Source organism: Pecten maximus, chromosome 11 (assembly GCF_902652985.1).
Source record: "Pecten maximus chromosome 11, xPecMax1.1, whole genome shotgun sequence".
Taxonomy (NCBI): Eukaryota; Metazoa; Mollusca; class Bivalvia; order Pectinida; family Pectinidae; genus Pecten; species Pecten maximus.
In genome coordinates, this window is record NC_047025.1 from 11,537,135 (window position 1) to 11,550,837 (window position 13,703).

General features: G+C 37.7%; 1 pseudogene; it reads right to left on the reverse strand.

The window, feature by feature from the left end:
* Positions 1-8,042: 8,042 nt before the first annotated feature.
* LOC117338430 lies at positions 8,043-11,866 on the reverse strand (annotated as a pseudogene).
* Positions 11,867-13,703: the final 1,837 nt, after the last annotated feature.

A 13,703-nucleotide genomic window follows, 5' to 3' on the forward strand; every position in this document is an offset into this window, starting at 1 on the left:
TATCGTGTATGTCCTTTGTACATCTTGGTATCGATCGGGTATTGTCGGCACTTTCCGTAAATGATCATCGTTTCCGAAAACTGCCGACAGTTTCCGTTCATAGTGCATGCCCACACTTTTGTTTCATACAAGTTACGATCCCCACCTGGTCAATAGATAATACTACGTCATAAAAAAAACTCTCCATTGATACTAAATAACACGTGCTAGTTATAAAAATTGATATTTCTATAATCCATTTCTCTTTTGTTCTTTATTAATTATCCCGAAAATGGGTTATTTCTGTAATAATTCAAATCTACATTGCTTTTACGTCAATTGTAAAACTTCGCACAACGGGAACATGTGTGTTTCGTGATTAAAAGGGAATATTTCTACTGTCAACTATTCGATTTTACACGTGCTATCAATTATCTTACTAAACTGGAAATCAAAAACGGAACAAATTATTCCGGAGAGATGAAGGCAGAATTCCAGAAATTAGTGCTTTCATTTAAGAATGTCTGTTGTATCTTCTACCTTCATGAAAGGATGAAATCTCGAGCCAACTCTCGTGGTAAACATATCCAATACACAACATGGGGCACCGTCAAGATTGTATCCGAATTTCGTCTTGAACGTCATTTACTTTAACATGCATTTGTACACACAGCTGGTTTCCTCATCTGCCATACGAAATAATTCTTATCTAAATTAAAGATCAGGGCGATATTCAAAAATCATCACAGAAGTAGCTATTTTTCTGTAATGATCACCCTTGGATAACATAAATGTAGAATAAAAAAAAAAATTTTTTTACTGATATTATGAGATGCCAATTCATTTTTATAATGTACCCCTGCATGCAGAGTCAAATTCAGCCTTGGTTTTCTGACATGGCGATGTCAGACTTGTATTCCCCCCTCACAATCATGATGTTCCAGTATTTGTAATATGCATGTAAGTGAATCCAAGACACGTATTAATTTTATCTAATTTTATTTTTCATTCTTTAGGATGCCCATACACATACATTTCCGTATATCATCAGGTGCAGATTCTGTGTGTACATGTTATATATATATATATATATCAGCCATGTTTACCGTATATCGCCCCTGTGTTATAGACATACCATCTTTAAGTCAGAGTAGCATACAAGTCTTCTTGCAGCAAGATAACATAAACGCATACGTATCCATGTTACATTACAGGGTAGGATACTTCCTTAACTAAATATTCATTTTACAGTCAGGGTGTGTTTAATAGATTGTAGTTATAGGTGCATTGACAGACGATGATACATTGTAGACAATGGATGAAGGAGAAGAATAAAAACATGACCTTACCATGAAAATAAAACCAAAATCACGTAAAGGGGAGTTATCTCCCCTATATATTTCATAAAGTTGCTCTGTCATTTGACCAACATGTCTCGGACAACATCTAATATGTATCAGCACTCACGGGAGGGGGTTAACTGTAATCAAATGTACATGTAGGTATGACGTTCGATTGGAAATCTTTCTCTCCGGAGATAGCTTTTTATGAATCTTTCATATGGCATTATGTCTCTATGTTATTGTAAGGTATCACAACTCAAAAAGTCTGTCAAAGTAAGGTAGCATACATCCTTACATTTCCATGTTAGAGTAAGGTAGCATAAATCCTTAAGTCTTCATGATACAGTCAGGTAGCATATAACCTAAAACCCCCTTGTTACAGTAAGGTAGCATATATCCTTAAGTCTTCATGATACAGATATCCTAAAATCTCCTTGTTACAGAAAGGTAGCATACATCTTTAAATTTCCATGTTACAGTAAGGTAGCATACATCTTTAAATTTCCATGTTACAGTAAGGTAGCATACATCCTTAAATTTCCATGTTACAGTAAGGTAGCATACATCTTTAAATTTCCATGTTACAGTAAGGTAGCATACATCTTTAAATTTCCATGTTACAGTAAGGTAGCATACATCTTTAAATTTCCATGTTACAGTAAGGTAGCATACATCCTTAAATTTCCATGTTACAGTAAGGTAGCATACATCCTTAAGTCTTCATGATACAGATATCCTAAAATCTCCTTGTTACAGAAAGGTAGCATACATCTTTAAATTTCCATGTTACAGTAAGGTAGCATACATCTTTAAATTTCCATGTTACAGTAAGGTAGCATACATCCTTAAATTTCCATGTTACAGTAAGGTAGCATACATCCTTAAGTCTTTATGATACAGATATCCTAAAATCTCCTTGTTACAGAAAGGTAGCGTACATCTTTAAATTTCCATGTTACAGTAAGGTAGCATACATCTTTAAATTTCCATGTTACAGTAAGGTAGCATACATCCTTAAATTTCCATGTTACAGTAAGGTAGCATACATCCTTAAGTCTTCATGATACAGATATCCTAAAATCTCCTTGTTACAGTAAGGTAGCATACATCTTTAAATTTCCATGTTACAGTAAGGTAGCATACATCTTTAAATTTCCATGTTACAGTAAGGTAGCATACATCCTTAAATTTCCATGATACAGTAAGGTAGCATAAAACCTAAAACCCCCTTGTTACAGTAAGGTAGCATATATCCTTAAGTCTTCATGATACAGTAAGGTAGCATATAGCCTAAAACCCCCTTGTTACAGTAAGGTAGCATATATCCTTAAGTCTTCATGATACAGATATCCTAAAATCTCCTTGTTACAGAAAGGTAGCATACATCTTTAAATTTCCATGTTACAGTAAGGTAGCATACATCTTTAAATTTCCATGTTACAGTAAGGTAGCATACATCCTTAAATTTCCATGTTACAGTAAGGTAGCATACATCCTTAAATTTCCATGTTACAGTAAGATAGCATACATCCTTAAGTCTTCATGATACAGATATCCTAAAATCTCCTTGTTACAGAAAGGTAGCATACATCTTTAAATTTCCATGTTACAGTAAGGTAGCATACATCTTTAAATTTCCATGTTACAGTAAGGTAGCATACATCCTTAAATTTCCATGATACAGTAAGGTAGCATAAAACCTAAAACCCCCTTGTTACAGTAAGGTAGAATATATCCTTAAGTCTTCATGATACAGTTAGGTAGCATAAAACCTAAAACCTCCTTGTTACAGTAAGGTAGCATACATCCTTAAATTTCCAAGTTACAGTAAGGTAGCATATATCCTTAAGTCTTCATGATACAGAAATCCTAAAATTTCCATGTTACAGTAAGGTAGCATAAATCCTTAAGTCTCCATGATACAGTAAGGTAGCATATAACCTAAAACCCCCTTGTTACAGTAAGGTAGCATATATCCTTAAGTCTTCATGATACAGTAAGGTAGCATAAAACCTAAAACCCCCTTGTTACAGTAAGGTAGCATATATCCTTAAGTCTTCATGATACAGTAAGGTAGCATAAAACCTAAAACCCCCTTGTTACAGTAAGGTAGCATATATCCTTAAGTCTTCATGATACAGATATCCTAAAATCTCCTTGTTACAGTAAGGTAGTATAAAACCTAAAATCTCTATGTTTCAGTAAGGTAGCATAACACCTTAAGTGTTTATGTCACAGTAAGGAAACATAAATCGTTAAATCTCCATGTTACAGTAAGGTAGCATAACACCTTAAATCTAAGGTAGCATGCAACTTTGAGTCTCTATATTATTGTTAGGCAGCATACACTGTACATCCTTATATATCCAAGTTTCAGTTTTATAGTATATTAAGAGGAGTATAGAATGTAAATGCCGTATTAAGTGTATTATGGTATATTTAGATTAGTTTGTTAACTACCAGTAGAGGGCAGGCTTCTGTATAAAAATGTGAAATATCTTGTCTATGCATTAACCACGTAAAACAGCATTGTTTATCAACCAGATATGCATTTTTTAGCTTAAAAAATAATCTTTAGATAAGGTGTCCATAACTTAAGTCTAATTAATCAAACCACGTGCAAAGGTCGACTGTGCATGTTACATTTGAGTTGTGGAAGATAACCAATCCGAGATATTAATTACATTACATGTTACTCCCAGCATGTTTTTAACTAGACGAGATAAAGCGAGAAGATGAAGTCTGGTGTGAGGGCGTGACACAGTGGTGTATAAGCATGGAACGATAGAGTAACGCGTGCTATGGCTAGATAACGGGAGTGAGGGTGGGGTAAGGCATGGGATGGAATGAGGTATGTGAGAGTGGGGTAAGTGTGTGAGGGTTGGTAAGGCGTGTGAGAGTGAGGTAAGGCGTGTGAGAGTGGGATAATTAAGGATTAAACTGTCTTTTTTTGGTGTCTATGGTCGATATAGATGCCAGAGCTTTGCAAACAAACGTCATATTGTGCGCTAGCACAATATGACATGTTTGTTTGCAAAGCTCTGGCATCTATATCGACTATAGTCACCAAAAAAAGACAGTTTAATGCTTATATTTACATTCTCGACATATTCGTTATGTTATTTTTGAAAATTAAAATTGAGCTAGCATAAAAAATGCCAATATTCAGCGTCTTCGTCAATGGGGTTCGATAAATAGAACAGCCTATTTATTCAAAATTCATTTGCCACGTTCAGATTGGCAAACAAAAAAGTGCATTGAAATAATACGAAAAAAAAACACAGCCTGTTCAATTCTTTTTATTATTTGTGTATCAATATTGTATAAAATTTCTTTTTGATACTTTTTAATTAACACAAAAACGACGTAGTCCTAGGCTTTATTCATGGAGCCACGATTGTTTACGTTAGTTACAAGTAGTTCCGGTGGGTGAATATATTCATGCACGGCATGGATTGATGTCACGTTTTGGGTGTCAATTATGGTCACATAGACTGCAAATCGTTTTACTTAGTTTATATCGTCGCTTTGCTACCAAAATGTAAATATGACGTGTGAGAGTGGGATAAGGCGTGTGAGGATGAGGTAAGGCGTGTGAGCGTGAGGTAAGGCGTGTGAGGATGAGGTAAGACGTGTGAGGGTAAGTTAAGGCGTGTGAGGGTAAGCAAGGCGTGTGGGAGTGGGGTAAGTGTGTGGGGATCGGTAAGACGTGTGAGGGTTGGTAAGACGTGTGAGGGTGGTATAAGACGTGTGAGGGTGGTATAAGACGTGTGAGGGTGGGATAAGGCGTGTGAAGGTGAGGTAGGGCGTGTGAGGGTGATGTAAGGTGTAAGGCATGTGATGCCAAGGTAGGGCGTGTGAGGGTGGGATAAGGCGTGTGAGGGTGGGATAAGACGTGTGAGGGTGGGATAAGGCGTGTGAAGGTGAGGTAGGGCGTGTGAGGGTGATGTAAGGTGTAAGGCATGTGATGCCAAGGTAAGACGTGTGAGGGTGGGATAAGGCGTGTGAGGGTAGGTTAAGGCGTGTGAGGGTGATGTAAGGTGTACGGCATGTGATGCCAAGGTAGGGCGTGTGAGGGTGGGATAAGGCGTGTGAAGGTGAGGTAGGGCGTGTGAGGGTGATGTAAGGTGTACGGCATGTGATGCCAAGGTAGGGCGTGTGAGGGTGATGTATAAGGCTTGTAAGGGTGAGGTAAGGTGTGTGAGGGTGAGGTACGACTATTTGGGTTTGGGTAAGACGTTTGAGGGTGAGGTAAGACTATTTCGGTTTGGGTAAGACGTTTGAGAGTGGGTTAACTCATGTAAGTGTCTGGTAAGACATGTTAGGTTGAAGCAAGGCATGTGAGAGTTGGGGGCAAGGCGTGTTGGTCGGGGTTAGGCGTACGAGGGCGTGGAAAGGCGTCTTAGGGCAAAATAAGGCCTATGATTGCCTAGGAAGGAATTATGAGAAACGGGTATACAAAAGGCATGTGAGGGCGTCATATAGCTTTTTTGCTTTTGTTTTTAGTGTGGCGAGTGTGTGTGTGTTTTGAGAGGCTGACATTACGAATTGTCGTGTGTTGCAGTTGCTATATTCTTGTTCAAGAAATGTTTCCTCTGGATAGTATGTCATTGTGTCAGGCCGACCGAAAACTATTCTTTGAGAAACTCTTCCACAAAATAACCATGACCCTTCAGTACAGTGACGTCACTCCCGTTATTGATATTAACGAAAGCATGTTTCCCAGCAGACATAGTTACAGAGACGGAAATTAGCATGCGAAGTGTTTCCCGTTAAAATCAAACTTTCTTTAATAAACCATTTAGTCTCTAACATGATACTGACTTTTATGTATAGCGGACCAATATAAATGATTGAAGGAAATGTTTAATTAATGTTAAGTGCACGGATAATCAAATACAGATTATTTACCAAATCATGGTTAATTACAATCTTAAACAGACACGTTGCAATTAGTGTTTCTAATAGATTTAAGTAATTTTGGGCCTTTAAAAATGCCACACACTGTCAGAACACACAAGTATTTCGTCTTCCCGGAAGACGCTCTTGAAGGCCACCGTGTCTTTAGAAATATGACTCCGGGCATGCGCACTTGATGGCTTATTTACAACATACATCTTTGGTGGCAGAGTTCCGCAGCTAATTTTATTTCGATCTATTTGAACCAGGGTAAGGAAAAATTGTGGTTCCAGTTGGCAAGGTTCGGACCGCTGCAGAATCTTGGAGCATTATGTCCTGTATATTGCAAGGGACATTGCAGATACCAAAGCGAATTTGCTGCCCCCATCCCAACATTCGGAATCTGTATTCCTTCCCTATATTTCCCGTCTACTCGCTTTCCTGTACTGATTTGCTACCATCTTTGTTGGCGTCCTCATATGGCCCTGACTGTTCAAGGGCGTTAACTTCTTATCAAACATACAATGGCGCCACAAATTCTATAATCTGTTTTCCCCCCATTTTTAATTTTCATTTTAAATATTAACATGCATCTTTTTAATGAGAACCATGCAGCAACAACCTTGTATTCGCGTATATCCACTTTACTTTTAAAATTCGTTACAACAAACCCGGACGGAATGAAAATCTCCCTGTATCATATAAAGCTAATAAAAGTTAAATAGTTATAATAGTTTACAATGTAATGGGTTAATGTACATTATATCTAGATGTTAGCTTTAATTCACTCACTGAAATGGTTTCCAGAATTCCTGAAAAACGCCGTAGCTAATTTACAAGGGTAGTTTTCTCGTTTTACTTGAATCGCCGACGCGTCCAATAACCAGAACAAGAATCAATCTAAATATTCGCATGCTGTTTGAATTCCCGAGAATGGCTGTAACCTTTTCTGATATATCATCAGTCCTCAAGGTTAGTCGTAATGTTGTAACCGTGTAGCTGGTAGAATATCCGTCACAGGCTGGACGATTCAACAGATAGTCCTATCAATATAACATATATATAGACTATCATTTGGAAAATCGTGCCAAGCCCCTGTGGGTCCCCGGGGTCAGAAATAATATTGTAGCTGGAAGAATATCAGTCCTCGGGGTCAGCAGTAACACTGTATCTGGTAGACTATAGGTCCCCTAGGTCAGATGTAACATTCTATCTGGTAGACTATAGGTCCCCGGGGTCAGCTCTAACATTGTATCTGGCAGACTATCCGTCCCCGGGGTCAGCTCTAACATTGTATCTGGCAGACTATCCGTCCCCGGGGTCAGCTGTAACACTGTATCTGGTAGACTTTAGGTCCCCTAGGTCAGCTGTAACATTATATCTGGTAGACTATAGGTCCCCGGGGTGCACTTGCGGGAAACACTAGATATGGCTGGTAGACTATCAGTCCCCGGGGTCAGCTGTAACACTGTATATGGTAGACTATAGGTCCCCGGGGTCAGCTGTAACACTGTATATGGTAGACTATCAGTCCCTGGGGTCAGTTGTAACACTATATCTGGTAGACTATCAGTCCCCGGGGTCAGCTGTAACACTATATCTGGTAGACTATAGGTCCCGGGGGTCAGCTGTAACACTATATCTGGTAGACTATCAGTCCCCGGGGTCAGTTGTAACACTATATCTGGTAGACTATCGGTCCCCGGGGTCAGTTGTAACACTATATCTGGTAGACTATCACTCCCCGGGGTCAGCTGTAACACTATATCTGGTAGACTATCAGTCCCCGGGGTCAGCTGTAACACTATATCTGGTAGACTATCAGTCCCCGGGGTCAGCTGTAACACTATATCTGGTAGACTATCAGTCCCCGGGGTCAGCTGTAACACTATATCTGGTAGACTATCAGTCCCCGGGGTCAGTTGTAACACTATATCTGGTAGACTATCAGTCCCTGAGGTCAGTTATAACACTATATCTGGTAGACTATCAGTCCCCGGGGTCAGTTGTAATACTATATCTGGTAGACTATCAGTCCCCGGGGTCAGCTGTAACACTATATCTGGTAGACTATCAGTCCCCGGGGTCAGCTATAACATTATATCTGGTAGACTATAGGTCCCGGGGGTCAGCTGTAACACTATATCTGGTAGACTATCAGTCCCCGGGGTCAGCTATAACACTATATCTGGTAGACTATAGGTCCCGGGGGTCAGCTGTAACACTATATCTGGTAGACTATCAGTCCCCGGGGTCAGTTGTAACATTATATCTGGTAGACTATAGGTCCCCGGGGTCAGCTGTAACACTATATCTGGTAGACTATCAGTCCCCGGGGTCAGCTGTAACACTATATCTGGTAGACTATAGGTCCCCGGGGGTCAGTTGTAACACTATATCTGGTAGACTATCAGTCCCCGGGGTCAGCTGTAACACTGTATCTGGTAGATTATCAGTCGTATCGGCTATATTTGACCTTCGGTTTGTCCGTAACCATGCAGCTTGATTACCTTCCTTTAGCCCTAATTACATTACCACCCACAAGTGGGCGGGATGACCATATGCCACGTTCAAGGCTCTACTTTGTACATTGTTTATTTTAACAGTCGTTTCGGACAATTCTTAGTACTAAATTTCTCTTCCGGATAACACAAATCTTGGTGAAAACTAAAATGTCGCGTGGTGCTGAACTGTTACAATAACAGGGACTTGGCATTCATGTACAGACCGCGGGCTGAGGATTTATGCCAAATCCCTGTGTCTAATTACTGAATTCACCAACTTGTGTGTATGTTGCTTAGTATGAAGTTATTAACTATTGAAGAATGTTTCCTGGGGTGTTTCCTGTAATTATTTTACATGTATCTGAAAAAATAATACGAACTGTATCTTTAGGTCTGGAAATATATTTTACATTTGTACTTAACTCTGTTCCGGATCTGGGGTGCGTTTCCGGAAATTACTTTTTGTGGGTAAATTAATATTTACGATTGGCTATGGAACAGACCGTTATCATAGTATAAACAATAGTATGGCTTAAAAAGACACAGATGTTAGTTAATTAAACATTTAATATATTAATTAAAATCACAGGGAAAAAACAAACAAAAAACAAAACAAAACAAAAAACAGCAACAACATTATGATAATTGAAATAGAAAAAACAAATGAATTGATATATATATATATATATATATATATAAAAAAGAGCAAAACTTAAAAATAAAACAAACAAATATAAGGAAAAACGTTACCACAGTCGCATTTAGTTTTTACGGGATTGTGTGGTTTTATGTGTTAAACGTTCTCGCAACAGCTGGAGTCATATGAGGACGGGTGTTAAAGAGACATACATGTATGTTGAGGAAAACAAATATGACGAAAGACAACAGAGCATTGAGTGTTAAATGTATATGAAACAAACCCCTAGCATGACAGGGATGTCAGATTTTTTTCAGCATATATGAGTGACCGCCTTATATTCCGAAAGTACTCCGATTGTAAAATAAATCATGTTAATACGATAATATACATGGATTATATTTAGATTTAGTCCATTGATGGATCTTTTAGTAGTGTCCCGGGACACCTTAACAACACAAATCGCTGTAACAATCGATTAAAATACGTGAATACGTAAAAATTGGCTTCACATTTGTCAAGTGCCCGATATAAATGGAGAGTAGATTATCTAAATTCATAAAATATTTCCGATGATAGCCGAAACTAAAAAACCGACCCTCGGTTACGCATGAGGCACTTTATCGACCATTGTTGATCAAGGCATTTTAGTCGAGTTTCCTTAACCCAAAACAGTATCTGGTGTATATAATTAGTTAACTGTGTTTTTATAACATCAAACTAGTTTAATTGACTTAAATTAACATTTTATGAGGGTTTGACATTAGGCCGGCGCTCCCCGCGCGTCTACAACGCATTTTATAGCGCAGGAGGCGGTGTCGTAATCGGGTTTTTAGCGTGCATTGAATTCCATAGATTTGCTCATTGCCGTATCAAAGGGGAGGTACATCCTAAACACTGGGGAGAAATTAGTGCAAAGAGATTCGGGGGAACTCAATGATAATCGTATAGAATTAAAATGTGTATGCATTTATATCTGTAGGTCGGAATACCTGGATTTTACGGAAATGCAGTTGCATGTCTCGGTGCCCGGATGTAAATCGCGTCCTAGTTTATGATAGTGCAGGTAAAGCCATGTGTATTTTCTCAAGGTCATTACCAATCTAACTCTAACAACACTTGCCTAATAATGACGTCATAATACCACGTGTTACCTACTCAACTCAAAAACCTGGTAGGTAAATGGATTTCTCTTCCACAATAAAAGCACAGATGGTGTAATTATGCGTATCCCATATTTTATACTCGTTAAACAAACCCGGCTTAGCGAGGTTGTCACATCATTTGCTAGCCCCTCATCCGCATACAGTGAAATAAACACCAGAAGCCTATTGTGTTTTACTTAACAGTATGAATATTTTTATTTCAGATTCAAAAAATATATTTTAATTTTCATTAGCGATTAAAACAATCATATTACTATAATTTTAAGATAATTTAGATAAACAATAAAATAAATGTAAACTTTACTTATTTTATAACAATTGATTATAACTCAACCATTCATAAAAAAAAACTCCTTTATAACTCATCTATTAATAAAAACACTCCATTATAACTCATCCATTAATAAAAACAATCCTTTATAACTCAACCATTCATAAAAACAATCCTTTATAACTCACCCATTAATAAAAACAATCCTTTACAACTCACCAATTAATAAAAATAATCCTTTATAACTCACCCATTCATAAAAACAATCCTTTATAACTCACCCATTCATAAAAACAATCCTTTATAACTCACCCATTCATAAAAACAATCCTTTATAACTCACTCATTCATAAAAATAATCCTTTATAACTCACTCATTCATAAAAACAATCCTTTACAACTCACCAATTAATAAAAATAATCCTTTATAACTCACCCATTCATAAAAACAATCCTTTATAACTCACCCATTCATAAAAACAATCCTTTATAACTCACTCATTCATAAAAGCAATCCTTTATAACTCACCCATTCATAAAAACAATCCTTTATTACTCACCCATTCATAAAAACAATCCTTTATAACTCCCCCATTAATAAAAACAATCCTTTATAACTCACCAATTCATAAAAACAATCCTTTATAACTCACCCGTTCATAAAAACAATCCTTTATAACTCACCCATTAATAAAAACAATCCTTTATAACTCACCCATTGATAAAAACAATACTTTACAACTCACCCATTCAAAAAAAAATCCATTATAACTCACCCATTGATGAAAACAATCCTTTAAAACTCACCAGTTAATACAAACAATCCTTTATAACTCACCCATTCATAAAAACAATCCTTTAAAACTCACCAATTAATACAAACAATCCTTTATAACTCACCCATTCATAAAAAAAATCCTTTAAAACTCACCAATTAATAAAAACGATCCTTTATAACTCACCCATTCTTAAAACAACCCTTTATAACTCACCCATTCATAAAAACAATTCTTTATAACTCAGCTCTTTTTCATGTTAAGTTATGTGTATTCTCGTACCATCAACATCTCGGCGCGATGATAGTCCCTAGTGTTGCGGCTCCTTGGTATTAAAGTATGTGATAAAGACTTGAAAACCCTTCTTATCTGCATGTTGCATCCATCGGCAATTAATGCTTTTTGAGACCAACATCTTGGATGCAACATCTTCTTATGTTCCATGCACATACGTTTTTATCCTTGTAACTGTTGGCGACGTATGCACTTGCTACATCTTAGACAATCTAAATCCCCGAGATCGTTATTTTGCAAATTAACAGCGATATCAAAATTATATCTTCATGTATGCTGTTAGGTAGTACCCTGTCGGCTTTGATCGGGAGATTAAGTTGTCATTCTTTATTCGTTATTATAAACTTTTGGCAAAACTTTGTGTTTTTTATACGGAACATTATAACTGGATTCGCATGTATAGGAGCTAGACTCTGCATAGAGATTGAGGTTATTCAAAGATGTTGGCCAGTCAAGTGATCTTAATTCTTTGATTGAAATGTTACGATGTTATGTTCATGACATGGTGCCGAGGCATTGTACTTCCGGTTGTTCGCGAAAGTACATTGTATATCACACAGGGACTCCTTATCCACGGTGGGGAGGGGGTGGTGGTGGTGGTGGTGGTGGGGGGGGGGGGGCGGGGGGGGATTTCTCCCATAGTTACCAGCTGCACTTGGTCACTATTCACCTATTCACACGTTCTTAACAAGTCATGGTTTTACTACATGCATATGTATTTTATACCTATTGAGCATAACCACTACTGAACTGAACTCTATCACAAGGTTGGGCCGAGAGGAAGTTTATTGGGTTCATGAAATATTTTCTCAGCCTTGAAAGTTTCTTAAAAACCATGAATACTCACAACCCTAAAATGCCATATACGATTCCGCTGTAATGACAGTAGCACAGATGTTAACCCATACAGATTGCTGCTAAAAGATTGAAATGGTATACCTGTCAATTGGGGAAAATCCCCCCAACCAGCATTATCACTCCACAAACGTGGACGTATCCGAATTACTGTCTCCCCGAAGTTAGTCGATGATGATATCTGATAGCAGATCCCTACTGATCAATCATCATTCGTTGAAGGCACTCTCTCCTCGTAATATTTCAATCTGAAAACCACTCGGGCCTTTCCGTCATCCGTCATACGGAAAGGCCCGAGTGGTTTTCCGATTGGTAGTATTTTTGGGTAAGAGTCCATCGCTAACCTAAGATGGTTTCTATGAGAAAACTGAGGTTGTAACTGGGACTCTGACGATAAACACAAAACACCTCGTAATAAACTAACAGAAGCTAGCCGATACTGATTTTTTGGTTGGTGCCAGTGACGTCATATTACACGTGATATTGTTGAAACTTGCTTGTTAACATATTGATCAAAATAATTATTTTGTCAAAGGCAAAACGAATTTTAGTTTAGTTTAAAGCGGCATGGATACAGACAGAAAAAAAATCCTCCATTTTGTCGCAATACGTCTCTAAGGAAGCCATTATTTTTTAAATAAAATCTTATCTATTAGATCTTCCCACACTAGTCGCCGCGTGTGAATCTGGCCGCTTGGTGTAATGAGTCTCGTTGTTTTTCTTAATTCCATCCTGCATGAAGAAGATTTTTACATCTAGGAACGGTAAATGCTCGTCATAGCTATCTTCTCCGTTATAAACATATTCAGTAATGATGTAAGGTCACAAACTGTCTGTTTATATCATAGCTACCTTCTCCGTTATAAACATATTCAGTAATGATGTAAGGTCACAAACTGTCTGTTTATATCCTTTGTTATGAAGCAATATACATTCGTTTATCATAATACTTATATACATACAAACAAACTTCGTTATC